This window comes from Sphaeramia orbicularis, chromosome 4 (genome assembly GCF_902148855.1).
Source record: "Sphaeramia orbicularis chromosome 4, fSphaOr1.1, whole genome shotgun sequence".
In the NCBI taxonomy this organism is placed as follows: Eukaryota; Metazoa; Chordata; class Actinopteri; order Kurtiformes; family Apogonidae; genus Sphaeramia; species Sphaeramia orbicularis.
This window is the reverse complement of record NC_043960.1, coordinates 12,960,059-12,977,550: the sequence shown is the minus strand read 5'-3', so window position 1 is coordinate 12,977,550 and position 17,492 is coordinate 12,960,059. Positions and strand designations below refer to the sequence as shown.

Sequence of the window (17,492 nt, the reverse complement as noted above, 5' to 3'; positions counted from 1 at the left end):
CAAAGCTTTCATTTTTGTGCCAAACGGAGCGCAGGTTCACTCTGTGCAGAGCTGCAGGTTTGAAACCTCCCTTTGTTAGCGTTGTTAACTATTATTGCATCATACAGAGAAAAAATACAACTCCCACGAATATGGCTCTCAAAGAATGGAACTGCATTTAATTATTTATTTTTAGGATATTGGAGTGAAGAAAGTGGCACCCACTTTTAAGAAAATGGAGTAACTTTTATTTTTTTCCCCTTCAATCTCACATCTGCTGAATTACTGGGGCCAAGATATTTTTATAACCAACTTTCAAGCTCTATCGTGTTTAATGCTGCGTTCCAGGCAACCCGTAACTAGTGTTTTTCCAACCTTCTACCGGTGAAAATGCACTGGAATGGCAGTCAAACCTGTAACTTCCCACCTGTGAACTCACACTAGATCAATGTACTCCCAGTTCTGAGTTCTGACGTCACGTAGCAATGGCGGCCCCCATGGATGCGTTGTTTATGCAAATTGTTTATTAAAACAAAGTATTGCGCTGACATTTATCTGCAAATGTTGTGCATAATCAGCAGCTACTCTAGCATTAGCTAGTTTTCAGTCCATTGAGTGCAAGAATAAATTAATACCAAATACGTATCCAAATATACAAATAACATAGCATAAAAGGTAGAACAGCTTCTCTTGTCTTATGCACCGTTTTTACTCCTCTGTTTCCCAAAAATAACCAAGGAGCAAGCACCTTTGGCAATAGAAATGATTATAAATGAACATAACGTACGGTCTGACATGCTGGTTTGTTTACATCTAGCAACCACACTTCGTTGCACTCAAGCAGTTTGGCGTGACATGCTTGGAACGCGACAAATTCGTGAGTCGTGGTTTGAAGTTGTGACTTATGGGCTCAAAAAACGGCCTGGAATACAGCATTAGACAGGTAAAATACAAATGATAATCTAAAATCTAAGGTGTCCCTCTTGGATATCTATATATATACTGTATATATTTTTTATCTGCTTGAGTAAAACTGGTGTTAACCTTCTGTCATCCACTGTCTCTACTTTTCTTAAATTCCTACATAAAGTACAACATGACAAAAGAGCACACCTTCCATACACTCATCAGCTCCATAAAATATTTCTCGACAAGATGAGACTTTAATTGTGGTGGTTGAAGTGGAACCATTTCAGGTGAGGGGAGGTTATTTGCTCTCGGGAATGTATGACATTTAAGAGTCTGCAGCAAAACAGTTTCATTTAGCGTATATTAAACAGAGACTAAGAGCAATTAAATCAACTGCAGCAGAGTTGTTAAATAGCTTCCGGCACTGCATTAACAGTTACATTGACACCTGATGAAAAGAGTTGTTCATATAGAGTCTTCTGTACAACAAATCGATCCAGTTTCTAAAAACATCTAGTGTAATGCTGAGTCATTCTATCATACAAGTGTACACAACTGTTGCTTTTCTGTTTTTTGTGAATATCCTTATTGGATATTTACGGCTTTAACCGTAACCTTAACCCATAAAGACCTAGTGCTACTTTTATGGCAGTTCCCAAATACATTTTTCTCTATTTCACCTTTCTTTTTTTTTTTTTTTTTTAGAATCTATTTTTTATTGACATTCAGTATCAGACATTCACATTCAGTACATCACATGTACATATAGCATACATCTGTTGTCTGCTCTAAATGCCAGAATACTATTTTTGTTTTATGTCAAATAACCAAACTAGAAAAGCACTAGAGAATGCAGACCTCCACCAAGGCAGATCAGTCCCCCCCCGATCACCACCAAAATTTAATCATTTGTTCCTTGTTCCAGTATCAACATTTCCTGAAAATTTCATGAAAATCCATCGATAACTTTTTGAGTTATCTTGCTAACAGACAAACAAACAGACAGACAGACAGACAACCAGGCAAACCCCGTTGAAAATATAACCTTCTTGGCAGAGGCAATAAAGGAAAGAAAAAAAAAACATAAATGAGTAGGGAGTGATCTTTTCTATTCAACACAATCACTAATTTGTGAAAACAAAATCAGGCCTATAGGGTGTGACAAAGTTGACCCAGTTTTCCCAGTATGAAGCAAATTTCTCCAATTTGTGATTAACAAATGCTGTTATCTTTTCCATTTTATAAATGTCCATTGTGATTTCCATCCATCTGTTAAAAGTTGGGCTCTCCTGTGATAGCCATTTCCTGGTAATAGTCTTTTTACAAGCCACCAGCAAAATTTTCATTCAATGTTTATCTCTTTTTGTGTCCGAAGAACATAAATATTTAACCTTTCTTAAGGGATTTATCACCGTATATTATCCTCTGTATTTTGCATTTTTTCAGTGAAAATCAGGGATTTTCTTTTATTTAATTTACTCATCATGTACTTTAATCATCCACATTATGTGGATGTTGACAGGTGTCTGGATCAGCACTTGTGTTGTAATGTTCTACAAGTGCTCATGTACTTTAATCATGTACTTTAATCATTGTGGTGAGATTACATTTGAGGGTTATTATATGAAAAACAGAGAAAACTTTTCACGAAAATGTGACTTTTTTTGGTAAAATACGTAAAACAAGTGTCCCCAGCCATTGTCATTTATCAAATTCCATGGGTTTTACTGGTGAATCAGTGTTGCAGAAGATGACGGTGTTTCCACATTCACTACAGAGACTCTGAAAATTCAAAGGGGTCACATAACCATGATAACCATGAAAAGATGAATAACTGCATTTTACCTCAATTATTTTAATATATTGATAGAGTTCTAAAGTTATTAAACATTTTAGATCAATAGATGGTTTTGGTCACTGGTGGATATTTGGGTCTTCATGGGTTAACTTTCATAACACACTCCTGTCCTCATACTCAAGGTCTAAAATTCAGAGAAACACATTCACACAAAATCTTCCCCGGGTAACTCTGGGTATCCGCAGGGGATGAAAGGAAAGAGGTATGTCCAGAGGATTGAGGAATTAGGAAGCATGGATTCAGGCGGATGGTGGGGGAGAAAGCAGATTGCTGAGGAGGGCTGAATGGAGGAACAGATGAAGAGAGCAGCAGCAAGATGCAGGAAGGGACTGGATATCAGCTGCATTTGGTCAGTGAACTAGTGGGAATGAGGTCAGGGGACTGTGGTTAGAGGAAAACGAGCAGAGATAGAGGCTGAAACAGGCTGTGTGTTTGCACTATGATGATACTGATAAGAGTTGTAGTAAATCAGTCAACAGACACGCAGCGCTCTTATTACCCAGGTGAGTTTGGTAAACAACAGGTTCAATTTACAATGAATCTGCCCAATGCCTTTGACATATATAAGTCTAAGAGCAAATGATTGATAAATATTAAATATCAAAGTGTTGGTGTTGAGACCTCCTACCCTGCTCTATCCCACATACAGTATTTATCCTGATCAAACAAACACAGACGATAGGGATGATTTTAAATTTTTATGAAACTAACCTGATTTCTACTGCAGATACAGAGGAGGTTCTCTGCAGAGTTATTCAAGTTTTGACATTTTCATTAGTTTTCATTGAGTTTTGTCAGATTTTTTTTAAATTATTACTTCAGTTTATGAGTAGTTTTATTTTCAGGAAATTAATAGACATTGTACAATCCTTCCTTAAATATTTAAAGCAGTGGTTTCCAACCTTTTTTGGCTCGTGACCCCATTTTAATATCACAAATCTGGCGACTCCAGACATTTAAAACAGAGACCTTTTTTTGCTAAAATTAATTTGTTTTTGATCATGTAATAGTTTGCTACAGTATGTTGCAAATAAACATTCATTTTAGACGACATTTAGTCTATATAATGTATATTATTATGGATTGAGGCAGAAAAGCCAGGTGTAGATTACTGCACAAAGGGAGAATTTGATTTTCCTTGGTCAGGATATGTACAGTCAGTCCTGCTTGGATTTACAAGACTGACAATTAATACTGAACAAACAATAACTCGAACTATGAATTATGAAAGAGCTGCAGCATCTGAAACTGACCACAATGAACATTTGACAGATAAACAGTACCACAGTGCTTCAGTTTCAGCTTCACAGTTTGTCATGTCTTTTATGGATTGGGATTGTCTCTCTCAATTCACCATATATTTTTTTTAATAGTAAGGTTTTTTTTTTTTTTAATCAGTTACTAGAAATTTCAGGTGACCCCATTTGAATTCCAGGCAACCCCATGTGGGGTCTCGACCCCAAGGTTGAAAAACACTCATATAAGGCCTTCCCTGAAGTACACTTTGTCTGGGTGGGAGCATATGTGTCTGTAAAACCTATATAGTTTTCCACCTGGGTTCAGTCCATTTCACATAAGGTTTAACCCAGAGAAGACGGCAACATTTATGGAACATGTTCACATATGGCCTCTTCTTCACACATTAAACCTTTAACCCCCCAAGTGACTATTTTTGGTCATTTCCGCATGCATTACAAGATAGTGACGGCAACAGTTACAGTGAGTCAACAATCTCAGGTTCAATGTGGTCTACAGGGTCTGTAAGGTCCACCTCTGCATGAACAGTGAGTGTAAAGTACCTGCTTTGTTAGGTACCATGAAATAATGGTACTAATGTAAGGAATGATGTTCAAAGAGATTATGTGGATGTTGACAGGTGTCTGGATCAGCACTTGTGTTGTAATGTTCTAAAAGTGATGTTCTAATGTTCAACTAGAAAAGCACTCGGAGAGCACAGACCTCTGCCAGGGCAGCTCAACCCCCATCACCCCTCCGATCACCACCAAAATTTAATCATTTGTTCCTTGTGCCAGTATCAACATTTCCTGAAAATTCCATCAAAATCGGTCCATAACATTTTGAGTTATCTTGCTAACAGACAAACAGAGAAACCCCAATGAAAACATAATGTCCTTGGCGGAGGTAAAAATATATGTTCCTTTCACCTTGCATATGTTTTTCTTGTATTTTTTACATATTATACTTGGATTTTTTTTTTTTTTTTTTTTTTTTTTTTTGCCACTTGTAGGTAAGGAATCAAATGTGGTAACTTCATTAACCTTGATTTTCTACATAATAAAAAATTTGGAAAAATTTCACAAAAGTAATGAAGTCTTGTTATGTCCTTCAATAACACACTAAGGTTAAAATTTTGAATTTCAGAGTATTTCTATGAGTGCCCTATAAAGGGTTAACCTGCATTTATGAATAGAACGGTGAAAGGTGCTCACAGACACTGATTCCTGGAGGTCCGTTACAGAATCATGTCTGGGTTTAATGCAGTGCTGCCTGATGGCCGGAAGATTGCAGGCATCCAGTACTGCCCTTCAGCCTTGTCCCCTACACACAGATTCCTCAGGATGTCTTAATAATATCATGTACTGCAAATGGTAAGACATTCATAGTCTTTGCAATTTCACATCAAGGAACATTACATTACTTCTGAGAGACTCTGGGTATGAAAAGAGGATGTTAGAGAGGCACGTTACTGATGTTCCAATTAACTGAATTATTTACAAAATGTTGCATTAGTTGTTTCTTAGGTGGCTCTTTTTGCTGCCCCCATCCCAACTTTTTGGAGATGTTACTACCATAAAATTCAAATGATCTTATACTGTATATTGAAATCATACATTTTCTCGATTTAAATGTTTTCTATATTCAAAGGGAATGAAATATCGCAGTTATCATAATTGTTTTTTCACTGGTACACAGGAAAAAATCTAAATCTTACCAAGTGTATTTTTCTCATTTCTAGTCAAAATATCTCATCACAGTTAAAATAAGACATAATCACCTGAAGAATAACTTTTCAGTGACAGATAAGAACTTATTTTTAGACAGTAGATCTTGAAAATCTTATTTCAAGAAATCTTACCAAGATAATTTTCACTTGTTCCATTGACAGATTTTTTATTTTTTTTTGCTTGAATTAAACAAAGAAAATCTTGAATTACGCAAAAGAAATCTGCCAATGGAACAAGTGAAAATTATCTTGGTAAGATTTCTTGAAATAGGATTTTCAAGATCTATTGGCTAAAAATAAGTTCTTATATCTCACTGAAAAGTTACTATTTAGATGATTTTGTCTTATTTTAAGTGCGATGACATATTTTGATCAGAAATGAGAAAAATACACTTGGTAAGATTTGGATTTTTGCAGTATAGTTTAAGTTTTTGTTCAAACTAATAACCCTGGTACATTGCTAAACCATTCTCTCATGCTTCAGAGTGAATCCTCAGAAAGATGTTTTGTTCATCCACTACTCTATCTTCATCGCAAGAGGAAACATGAAGCGCAAGTAGACAAATGCCTGTGCATGCTCCAGATTTGTCTCCACTCCCAGTGCCTGAAAAAGTTGGACAAACTTTCCTTGGCACAAACCATCTGCAGCCACAGTAGGCAACTCTTTCCAGCCGTGCAGGTGGAGTTTTCTGTCATTGTCTCAACATCAGGTTTGCTGTTGGCAGCCTAGTGCCACACAGAGCCTCAAACAGGAACACAGAGAGAGAAAATTACAAAAAGGTGCAGAAACACATGCCTGGGTCCAACGGTGACGTACAATGTAGCCAGAATCACTAAATCTCCTTTAAATCTTTTTAGTGGTATATGTTTCTAGTTTAGAAGCACTTTGTTCATGATAAATCTCCACAGGGCTACGAGCTTGACTAACAAATTACAATGCAACGTGACAGTATGCTGCACCAGAGCTCAGATCAGAGGACTTCTGGCTAAACTGTGAGAAGATACTTTGTAGCTTATCTAAAAGTTTCTAGTCTAGTGTGACAGGGTCCTATAACACAGCTCGGATCACGAAGTTTGCATTCAATCTCCTCAGTTTCTATTAGCGCCTCTGGCTAAAGCTGCACTGCACCTCCTTCACTCTGCACACTATTACTGGACCGCTAGACCAGAATGTCCTACAAAGACTTCAAAAAACCGCAGTTTGCTGAACAGTATGAGAGAGAGAGAGAGAGAGAGAGAGAGAGAGAGAGAGAGAGAGAGGTATATATTTTTAGTCTTTCACATCACTCTGCACTGGTACCTTGTTAAGGTGGCATATCTCTCTCCTAACACACAAACATACAGGAAATGGTTGGTGGTTTGGAAATGACGCTGAGTGTGAAGGGTGAAATATATGTTTTTCAGTCTTAAATGTGCGTTTGTGAATTGTGGTCTTAGTGAATGCCAGACATGTAAAAAGTTAGTGTACGACATACCAGCAGGCTCACAAACATGATGAGAGAACGGACCTCTTGGTGACCTGTGTTTCTTTTATTTGTGTGTGTGTGTGTGTGTACTTGTGTGCTACGACAAGGTGTATTATTAAGTTGTCAGAACTGACACAAGCAAAGAGGTCAGAATTCCTGCCTCTAACAGTTTCAACTATCTCAAAACACATACTCATGTCCACACACACACACACACACACACACACACACCGAGGGGGAGAGTCCACTCAGTCAATTTTCACACCTTTCCATTCCCCATTTTCAGAGGTTTAAAATGTAAGTCATTTTTCACCATGTTTTGAATCACAATACAGGCCAAAACAAAGGTCATGTTTTTTTTTCTGACTTCAACAGCATACACTCATACACATTGAATGTTATCAGCACTGAGATACACAGGGTACAAATATCAAGGGATTTGGCTTGATGAATCATTTAATTTTAGTCAAATTGAATATCTCATCACTCAACTATGGCAAAAACAGATCCAGCTTCGCTTTAAATTAGTGAAGACATTCCTTCTATCAGTTCTACATGATGGTTATATTACACTAGACATGCACAAAAAACCCTTTTGATGGCTGCTGGAAGAAAAACATGTTGAGTTTGACTAAATCAGGCACGATCCATGTCTGAAATGAGAATTTCTGTAGAACATCAGGGTTTTGAGTTATATGAACATAAACAGCAATTTTCTAATGTTGCCTTTTATTCTGTGTTCATAATCTTAAGATGCTAAGTATTTATCTTAAGATGCTGACTTTGCTTAACTGCTTAGTTGGTCAGATTTACTTACAAATATGAAAATCAGCCCAGTCAATCAATCAATCAATCAATCAATCAATCAATTACAAACAAACAGTTAAGATCAACATTTCATTTACGAGATACATTTTGTAATAGGACACCCCAGAAACAGTCCTCAATTTATAAATGGGGCCCTTAAACATGTGATAAGAGACACAATTTACATTATAATCTTTAATAAATTCAAATGTTCTAAATAACTACAGACAGATTTTTAAATATTTTCCTATCTACCCAACGATGACTCATTTTCTTTTCCTGAGTCCTACTGTAGATGTAGTAGCATCCAGAACATAAACTAAAGCTAAAACTTGGTTTCCTCTTCAGAATCAAATCCTCTTACTCTGTTCATACAAGGAAACGATTCATTTCTGCTGCTTTTTTACCTCTGATGGATTATGGGATTATAGTGAACTCCTTTTATGAATGCATCTGTAAATCTTTTAAAAAGCTGACACTGTCTACCACTGTGCCATACGTTTCATAACTGGCTGTGGAAATTGCGTTCACAGTTCTACTTTGTATACTACGGCTGGATTCTCTTCTCTGTATGTTCACAGGTGGTCTCATCAGTTGATTTTCATTTGCAAATGTATTCTCAGGCTCCTCCCTTCTTACCTCTGCACTTATATGTGGAAAAAACAACAACAGTATGCTCTGCCTTCACAGAAAAACATACTGATGGTGGTTCCTAGAGCCAGAACAGAGCTGGGGAAGACTGCATTTCAATCTGCTGCCCCCTCTGCATGGAACACCCTGCAAAACAACCTAAATCTATCTGAAATTGTTACTATAAGGGAATTTAAAGCTCTTTTAAAGGAGCGTGAAATCAATGAGCTTGGTCAGTGTGTTTTTAAACTTGCACAAATGATTGTTTTGTAACTATCGATTGTAAGTGTTTGTATTGTGTTGATTATGTCTTGTCAGAAACTGTGTGTTATGCCGCTTTTCTTGGCCAGGTCACTCTTAAAGAGATTTGTAATCTCAATGAGGCTTTTTTTTTAACCTGGTTAATATATATATAAATATAAATATGTATACACACACACACACACACACACACATATATATATATATATATACACACACACACACACACACACACATATATATATATATATATATATATATATATATATATATATATATATATATATATATATATATATATATATATATATATATATATATATGTATGTGGTCAGCATATTCCAATATTCTCAGATAATTCAATAGTCAGACATGGGGCTTTATCCACATAAATAAAGAGTTGACATGGTCTGTATATCAGCCATGTGGGGTTTAGGGTCAGGCAAGAAGTAGCTCTGTTTATTTATGTTTACATGTTTTGTTTTGGTTCATTAGGCTGTATAAGGTTACACTAAGCGTAAAGCAGCGACAGTTTTTCCTTAAATCGAGTTTTCAATCTCATTCCAGACCTCCAGACCCCTACATGCTCCACTACAGCTGGTCCGCTTCAGCTTACATGTTTTCTCTCTGAAAAATGGTTTTCTTTTAGTATTATGTTCATGAGACGGAGAGGTCAATGGAATGAGACGGCAAAGTCTGACATTTAGTTTGTGTACTACATTATACATAAGACAAGCATTGTGTAAACTGTTGCACTTCAGATGAATAAACTTAAGTAGCAGAGCCCATCAGCTTGGATCAGAACTGCTGAAAAATGTTTTAGACACTATTTCTTGTTGTTGTAGATTATGACAGTTTCCCGCTGTAGGAATCAACAGCAATCACTATCATGTTTGGGTTGAAGCCGCTCGGTACCTGATTCCCATTTCAGAAATATTTGGATTAAATGATTCACGGTGCTGAACATCCATTACCAAAAAAATCAAAGTATGAGTGGAGGAAATTCATTTTGCAGCCCATCTGTTCATTTTAGCAAGTCCTCAACTAGTTCATCATCATTTGAGGTTCTATGGTTGCAGAAAATTTTTTTGCACCACTTGCACAAATGAATCCCAAGCTGTTAATTCTACAAAGCTGAGCTTTGAGGTGAATATAGGATTGCCGATGAGTTCTCCCATCTGGGGTCCAGTGAAAATGTTCACTTTCAAATTGCATCATTTTGGACTGCACCCATTTTTTTCTTTCAAGTATTGAAAACCATCTGAAATTTGACCACTTAGAATTTACTGAGCTGAAATGCTGGAATGATATGCTAATTTGAAATGCAGCAGATCAGGATTTTGAGTTTTGCACAATTTAGTATATATCCATTAGCAGCATATCTGATATATGCAAAATAAGGTATTTTTCTCATGGAAGCAAAATCATTGTTGAGCTGTGGAGCAGTGTATTGAGCTGTGTATTCTACAGACTAGAGCTATACAGTTTCATTTTATACCATGGGCAGTTTTTTAATTTCTTGTATTTGCTTCTCAGAGGGATCACACAGATTACATCATTAAATACATAAATACAAATATACACTTTCCAAACCTTCCTATAACTATAACATTCATTGTAACTGCATCACTGTTATAATTGTTGTATGCTGAAGGGAGGATTTCCAGTGAAGTCTGTTTATTGTAATTCTTCAGTGTAGGTCTGCACACAAAGTAAGGGAAGTTAGTGTAAATATGTGAAGAATCAAGTTATCCCATGAGCTGATGCTTTGCCAAATCAACTGTGCAAAACACAAAATTTGACATCTTTTGTGTTATTGTGAGCAGTGGAGAGAGAGAAAAAAAAAAAAAAACTCAGTTCATTATGAAGCTGTGGTGAGACAAATTACACTACAGTATGTATGGCAGGCTGCCAGTCTAGTTAATTATGAGGAGAAACTATGAGCTGTCACCAATGTATGGGACACCGTTACAGAAATATGGATATAGTGTTAAACTCCCAAGATTAGTTTCTGAGATTTTCCCAGCTGTTGTCTACATGCTACAATAATATCCGTCCTGAATAATGACAAAATGCAGATTCAGCAACAAACCAGCCATCCTATTGTGCCCTAAATCCACCAGAAAACAGCAACAAACTGAGTAGCCTACATTTTACAGGAGGCGAGACACACTGCGATTCAGTTTATGGATTGTGATTCTAACTCTGATTGATGGTTTTTTTAGCCAGATATCCAGCCCGACTATAGACTCAGCTTGTACTGTCCTCAGATTAATTACTGAGAATCCATAAATAAATAGACACCACTGCATTCTATAACAAAAATGGCTGGACACGATAAACACAGGTATCTTTTCATTTATAAATCTCTTACTAACCCCAATCCTAAATAACCCCTAATTCTGTTCATCAAAAACATTAGATTTTTTTGGTTTATAACCTAAGATTAAAAAAAGATGAGTATGATAGAAAATGGGACAAATGGATTGGATTTAAAAACAAAGACATCAGTGCTGAAATGGTAATGTGATGCCCTTATTTTCCTTTTATTGTATTATTTATGGATATCTTTTGTTGAATACTTTAACCCTCAATGGGCCTTGCTGTACTGTTTGTTGCATTTTATGTTCATGATGTGAAAAAATAAATAAATAAATAAATAAACCATTAGATTTTTCACAACACATTCTAAAACTGAGCTCAACACTCTCAATTGTTCAGGGGTTTAAAAAAAGTGTCCAACCACTTCACTTCAATTGTTTTCACTGAGTATTGTGCTCTTCTCTGTATCTCAACATCACAGCAAATGAGGGTAACCACAATGATTTTTCCAGGCTTAAGTGAATGAAAAAAAATTATTAGACCACCCTTGTTTTCTTCAATTTCTTGTTCATTTTAATGCCCGGTACAACTTAAGGTACATTTGTTTGGACAAATATAATAATAACAACAAAAATAGCTCATAAGTGTTTAATTTCAGAGCTGATATCTATCCATTTTCCATGTTTGTTTTTTTTTGATAATACCCAAAATCACTTCAGTTCTTACATCAATAGCTATGGCATTGTACTGACAAAAACAGTGCTTTTAGGCATTCCATGTTTTCTTTTCTGTCTGTTTTAGTTACATGATACACAGAGGAGTTAGTACTTGATTGCATAAACATTGTTTTTGATGACTTTTGATGGCCTAATAATTTTTTCCGCGACTGTAATTTTAATATTTTCATTCCAGTTTCTAGATTCTAAAGAAACTATAAATGTGTTTGGGAAACACTATCACATGTTGTCTGGATCACATGGTTGACATGTTTTAGTTGCTGAATACACCTGTACATGTGCCCTGTTAGCCCCAATGTCTATTCTGGCAATTTGAGAAGCACCTACTTGCCATTTCTGGATTTGATAATCACCTTTAGTGAATGAAAATATGAAATAAATCTGCCTCTCAGTGGTAATTAATCCATTTAGTTACAATAAGTCCTTTATGCCCTCTTTAGTGAATTTCCTGGGAAGGACAGTGTGGGTGAGGCCAGTCTTTTAAGTGGCCAAGAATGGGCGTTCTGGATTAATAAATGGCTACTGGTACTGTGTTTTCACTCCTTGATTTCAAAGGGTAGTTCTTGGGCCTTAGGGAAGGATTCTTTAACATGATCCTTTTTATTCAATATTACAAACAGGCGATTTAGCGATCCCAGAGGGTTGCATAACATTTGGAAACTTGCATAACTGTTTTACTAAGGAGGGGGGTAGATTATATGAAATCTTATCATCTTCATGAACTTTTACTTGGAGAAAAACACAGCGTTCTGTCAAGTGATAAACTGATAAGATGCATTCCTTCCATCCCTTAAACATAGTACGCACTGCTTTGTATTCACCACGCATTTACTGAACTTGCTCTTTGATAATGTAACTCGAATAAAGGCAAAGTGTCTATCTGAGTGCATTTAAGTATTGTTAGGAGCTGTGAATAAATATACAATACTACAAAGAAAGTGCACAATACATAAAGGGTTTATTCGCACACAACCGTATCTGTAACAGCATTTGAAATGAAAGATGTAAGGCTCACTGTGGTGCTCTCCAAGGTCCTGATTCTGCAAATAGACATCAGCAGTGTGATTTCTTCATTGTGTGTGTGTGTGTGTGGTAAATAATATATACACTCTGCTAGTCTTATCCTGGTTGCTGGGTCTTGAATACACCTGGGATTACTTTAGGCTCCGGAAAAAGCCTCACACGACAAAATCCAATAACTGTGAAGTGATCATGTTCAAAGGAAGAACAATGGACAACACTTACTATGATTTTCAAACACGGGCACTGAACCAGAATCACAAACAGATTACACTGATGGTGTCTTGCTTCTGTGACAGTTTTCTCAAACAGAGCTAACTTTGAATCAACAGGAAGCAGAGTGATATCATAAGAAAGATAATCTTACCCTGAAGAAAAAAGGGAAGGAAGCGAGCATCTTCCCTTTAGATATGTGGTTAATATTGCTGATAGCAAGTGTATTAGATACATTTATGCCCCTCCCTGCCTTGAACGATCCAAGAAACATCACTTTCTTCCCCTGTGTCTATCGTGCATCTCCAAAATACCAAAAGCAGAACACTGTATTTAGATTTCCATTTTTTTCCATTTGCCTAGTACCCCACTCTTAAACTCATTACTTTAGACCCGGTGTAACAGGATAACTTCCCCCCCAGTCAGCTATCTCCCCGGATAAAAGAAGGTAGAGATTCCAACAAAATATTATGCTGATTACAGTGTATATTACATAATAAAGACATGTACCTCCTAAAGAAATAACAAATAAAAATCGCTTTTAGATCCTGACGACAAGTAGTTGTTTACTTCCTGAATCTTCTCAGAAAAAGACAGTGCACTGTGGCAGAATGCCATTGGTGGGGGGGTTATTCTGTTACACCAGCTTCACCACCCTATATTTTTTTTTTTTTTATTCGTATCAAGTTTAATGTACTAAACAATCATGGCATACATTCTTTTACAGATCAGAATAGGAAGGGGTACAAAGGGCAAAGAAGAGATTAAAAAAAAAATAATAAAATGCTATAAAAATAATTCATAACAAATAAAGTTAAACAGAGGCTAGGGCTTTTTCGTAAGTCATATTTTTCAATCATATTAAAAAAGTTAGCAGGCATTTTTTTTTTAAGAGATTCAGGGCTTTTACAAAATGAAGAAACTCAGTGTGAAAAACATAAAATCTGGGTTTTGTTTTTAAGTGTTTACATTTGTGTATATGGAATTTTGCAAGAATTAGAATGTTGTTTATCAGGAAGTCCTTTTCATTATTGTCTGTGATTAGTCTGAATATAATGTCTTCACGAGAGAAGGGTTCCAGGTGAATCTTCGTCTGAAACCAGTCATGTATATCAAACCATAGAGCTTCTGAAAATTTACAGTGAAAAGTTGTTTTATTACAATAGAAACTGAAAAAACTGAAGAAAAAGTTACTTTTTCAACAGCATATATCATTAATTTAACATAAAACAAGCATCTCCATTTACTGTCATTTATCAAAGTCCATGGGTTTTACTGGTGAATCAATGTTGTAGAAGATGACAGTGTTTTCACGTTTACAACGGAGCCTCTGAACGTCCAAATGGGTCATATCCGATGACCATGAAAAGATGACAAACTGTATTTTACACCAATTATTTACATGTATTCATAGGATTAGTGGATCAACAGGTATTAAACAGTTTATATGTGCAGATGGTATTGACCACCAGTGGCTGTTTGGGTCTTTATGGGTTAAATGGAATCCTACTGGAGAAGTAGCTCAGTGGTCTAAAAAGTAAAACTCATCCTGTTCTCTGATGTTTCACATGGGCTTGGAAAATAAAAATGTAAGATAATGTAAGGTCTCAAAAATAAAAATGAGACCTTACATTAGCACCTCTGCTGGTGCTTTGTAACCAAAACAACCACCTTCTCCTGCACCTACAGTATGATGTACTTTCCTGAAGACTCGCTCCTTCCAGAGGATTTGATCCTATTAAAATTGTGCCACCATTTACACCTGTATCACACGTTTGTGCATTTGAGCTGAAGTTTACAAGTGAAGAACGTTAACTGTAGTAAAGTAAGATCTAGTTTAGTGTGAAAGGTCTCAGTGGAATGTATCTCTCATCTCACGTGATACATGTCACCAACACCAAAACTACTGTCACCTTTGCAAATTTCACCTTGTTGTTAAAGAAAAGTGCCAATGTGTTAAAAAAGGTGCAAATCAATGCAAATCTGGTGAAGCTACAGAGACATCTTCATATACTCAAAACAGTTTGTGAAGAGTGGAAGTTGTGACAACGTCTTCAAAACTTTCAGGTGAGAAGTCTTTCCATTCATGTGAAAAAAAGTGATATTTTCTGTAATTTGTTTTAATTATTTATTTTATTTTATTTTCACCACAAACGGCAACTTTTTTGATTTGTAAAATTGTCTATTATACCTATAACATCAATATAATACTTTTTTTTGTGAAAAGATATAATTAAGTACATAGCTCAGATCTCTCCAGTAGATAATTACTGCAGTGATTAACATTTTTCAGCTGCAACAAGTTCTTTAATTCTACCTGATGCACCGAGTAGCTTCTCATTACTTAATGGGGTCATATTTTGCTAAACCCACTTTTATTAGTCTTTGGTACATTTATTTGTGTATTTGGAAAGTTTGAATTTGGACCCTCCAGGTGCTGCAAAGCTATCTTTATATTCATTCAAGCAAAAATTGAGTGGATAATTTGTTATGTTTTATAACTAGTTACACCATGGCATTTGCTCATTTAGGGTCAAGACTTCCGACGAACATTTCTCAGAGTACGACACAATTGTTTGTCAGCAGCAGCGGTTGTAGTAAAAACTGAAAATACGTCCAAACTTTGAGCCGATTACCTAAAATGTACAGTTTTGGTTGTATTAACGAACACAAGTGGCTGAACAGGACAGAAAGCACGGTCAACAACATGGAGGGGGTGGGGCATGAAGCGGCTCATTTGCATTTAAAGGGCCAGCGCTGAAAATGACCTGTCTTGTGTCATTACTCAGAAATAAGGTTGAAGATGGACCTGTGGAGTTGAATTAATGAAGAATTCAGACCCAAGCAGAGCATTTACAGCTTATGTAGACCACAGGGAAATGTTTTAAAATGCATAATTCCATTTAAAAAAGCAAAATAATACCTACTTCTAAATCCCCCTGATGCACACAATTCAGTAGTACCTGAGCCAAATTGCCCATGTTTTCCCCCAGGTGTTGAAGCCATGACCCGCCCTACTCTACCTCTAATTGGCTATTATTATCTACTTTCACTGATTAGATTGGTTAACTTTATGCATGAGGACTGATGAGCCAATCAGAGGAAGAGCAAGGCGGGTCATGCCAAGGAAAATATTGCTTGCTTAACGCTGGCCACCTCTGGAACCTGATTGGACACGTCAGGTGCCAGTGCCACCCCAGTTGATTGACAGGTCACAGATGCATGATTATTGGAAATGCAAAGGAGAAAGGCAGAATAAACGTCTTTCAAATGAGTGACACATATCGAGAGAACCTGCCTTCATGGAATACATAATTCTGAGGAAAGTTATTTTCCCCCTCACTCCCCCCTCTCTCTTTCTCACTTTCATTTACACCCCCCTCTTCCCCTTTTCCCTATCACCCCTAACCAAGCCATATGGTTTAGTTGCTATTTACATTTCTGATCTTTTTCATTGTAATATGACGTTGTTGTTTGTCAATACTCTGTCATTGTTGTTGTTTTTGGTTTGTTTATTTGTTTGAGTTTCCTTTTGTTTATGTGTTGTTGTTTTTCTGTCCACATTGTCTTGTTAACTATCACTAATAAAAAAAAAATAAAAAAAACAAAAGAAAAATTCTGAGGAAAGTTTTAAGGTGGTTTTCAAATGAGTCACTGTTTTAAACTACTGCCTATATGACTGCACATTTAGAGGAGAGATTTTGTCGCCAGTAGTTAAACTGTGTGAGTGGGCTAACGTTATGAAAGGCTAAAGTTATGAAAGGCTAATGTTATCCTATATTTGCCTCATGTTGAATCCATTTGACATTCATGCAGGTGCTTGTGAGACCAGTAAAACCTACAAACTGCTCCTGATCAAGTCGTGATAATTTATAATAGTCAGCAAATACTACTGATGGATTTTTGGATAAACTAAATAGAGTAGTCTTATATGTCACTGTTTGTCAAAACTGTGTTTTTCTGGACTACTTGAAAAAAAAAAACAATGGGCAAACCACTTATCCAGGAACCACTACACCAGTGTATGGGTGTAATGTTGTGATCTGGGGTTAGTTCAGTTGGTCAGGTTCAGGTTCAGCAGCGTTATGTGTCCATGAAATGACGGACATAATAATAATAAATTGGATTTTATATAGCGCTTTTTCTAGACACCCAAAGCGCTTTACATTATTGATCCATTATTCATTCGCTCTCACATTCTCCCTCTGGTGGTGGTAAACTACATATGTAGCCACAGTTGCCCTGGGGCAGACTGACAGAAGCGTGGCTGCCAATTCGCGCCTACGACCCCTCTGACCACCACCAAACATTCACACGCATTCATA

The 17,492-nt window shown here is 36.5% G+C and overlaps 1 protein-coding gene across 1 annotated transcript in view; it reads right to left on the bottom strand.

The window, feature by feature from the left end:
• LOC115418480 (contactin-associated protein-like 4) overlaps nt 1-17,492 on the bottom strand; it is a 213,381-nt gene that overhangs the window by 76,104 nt on the left and 119,785 nt on the right. The gene's annotated exons all lie outside the window — the stretch shown is intronic.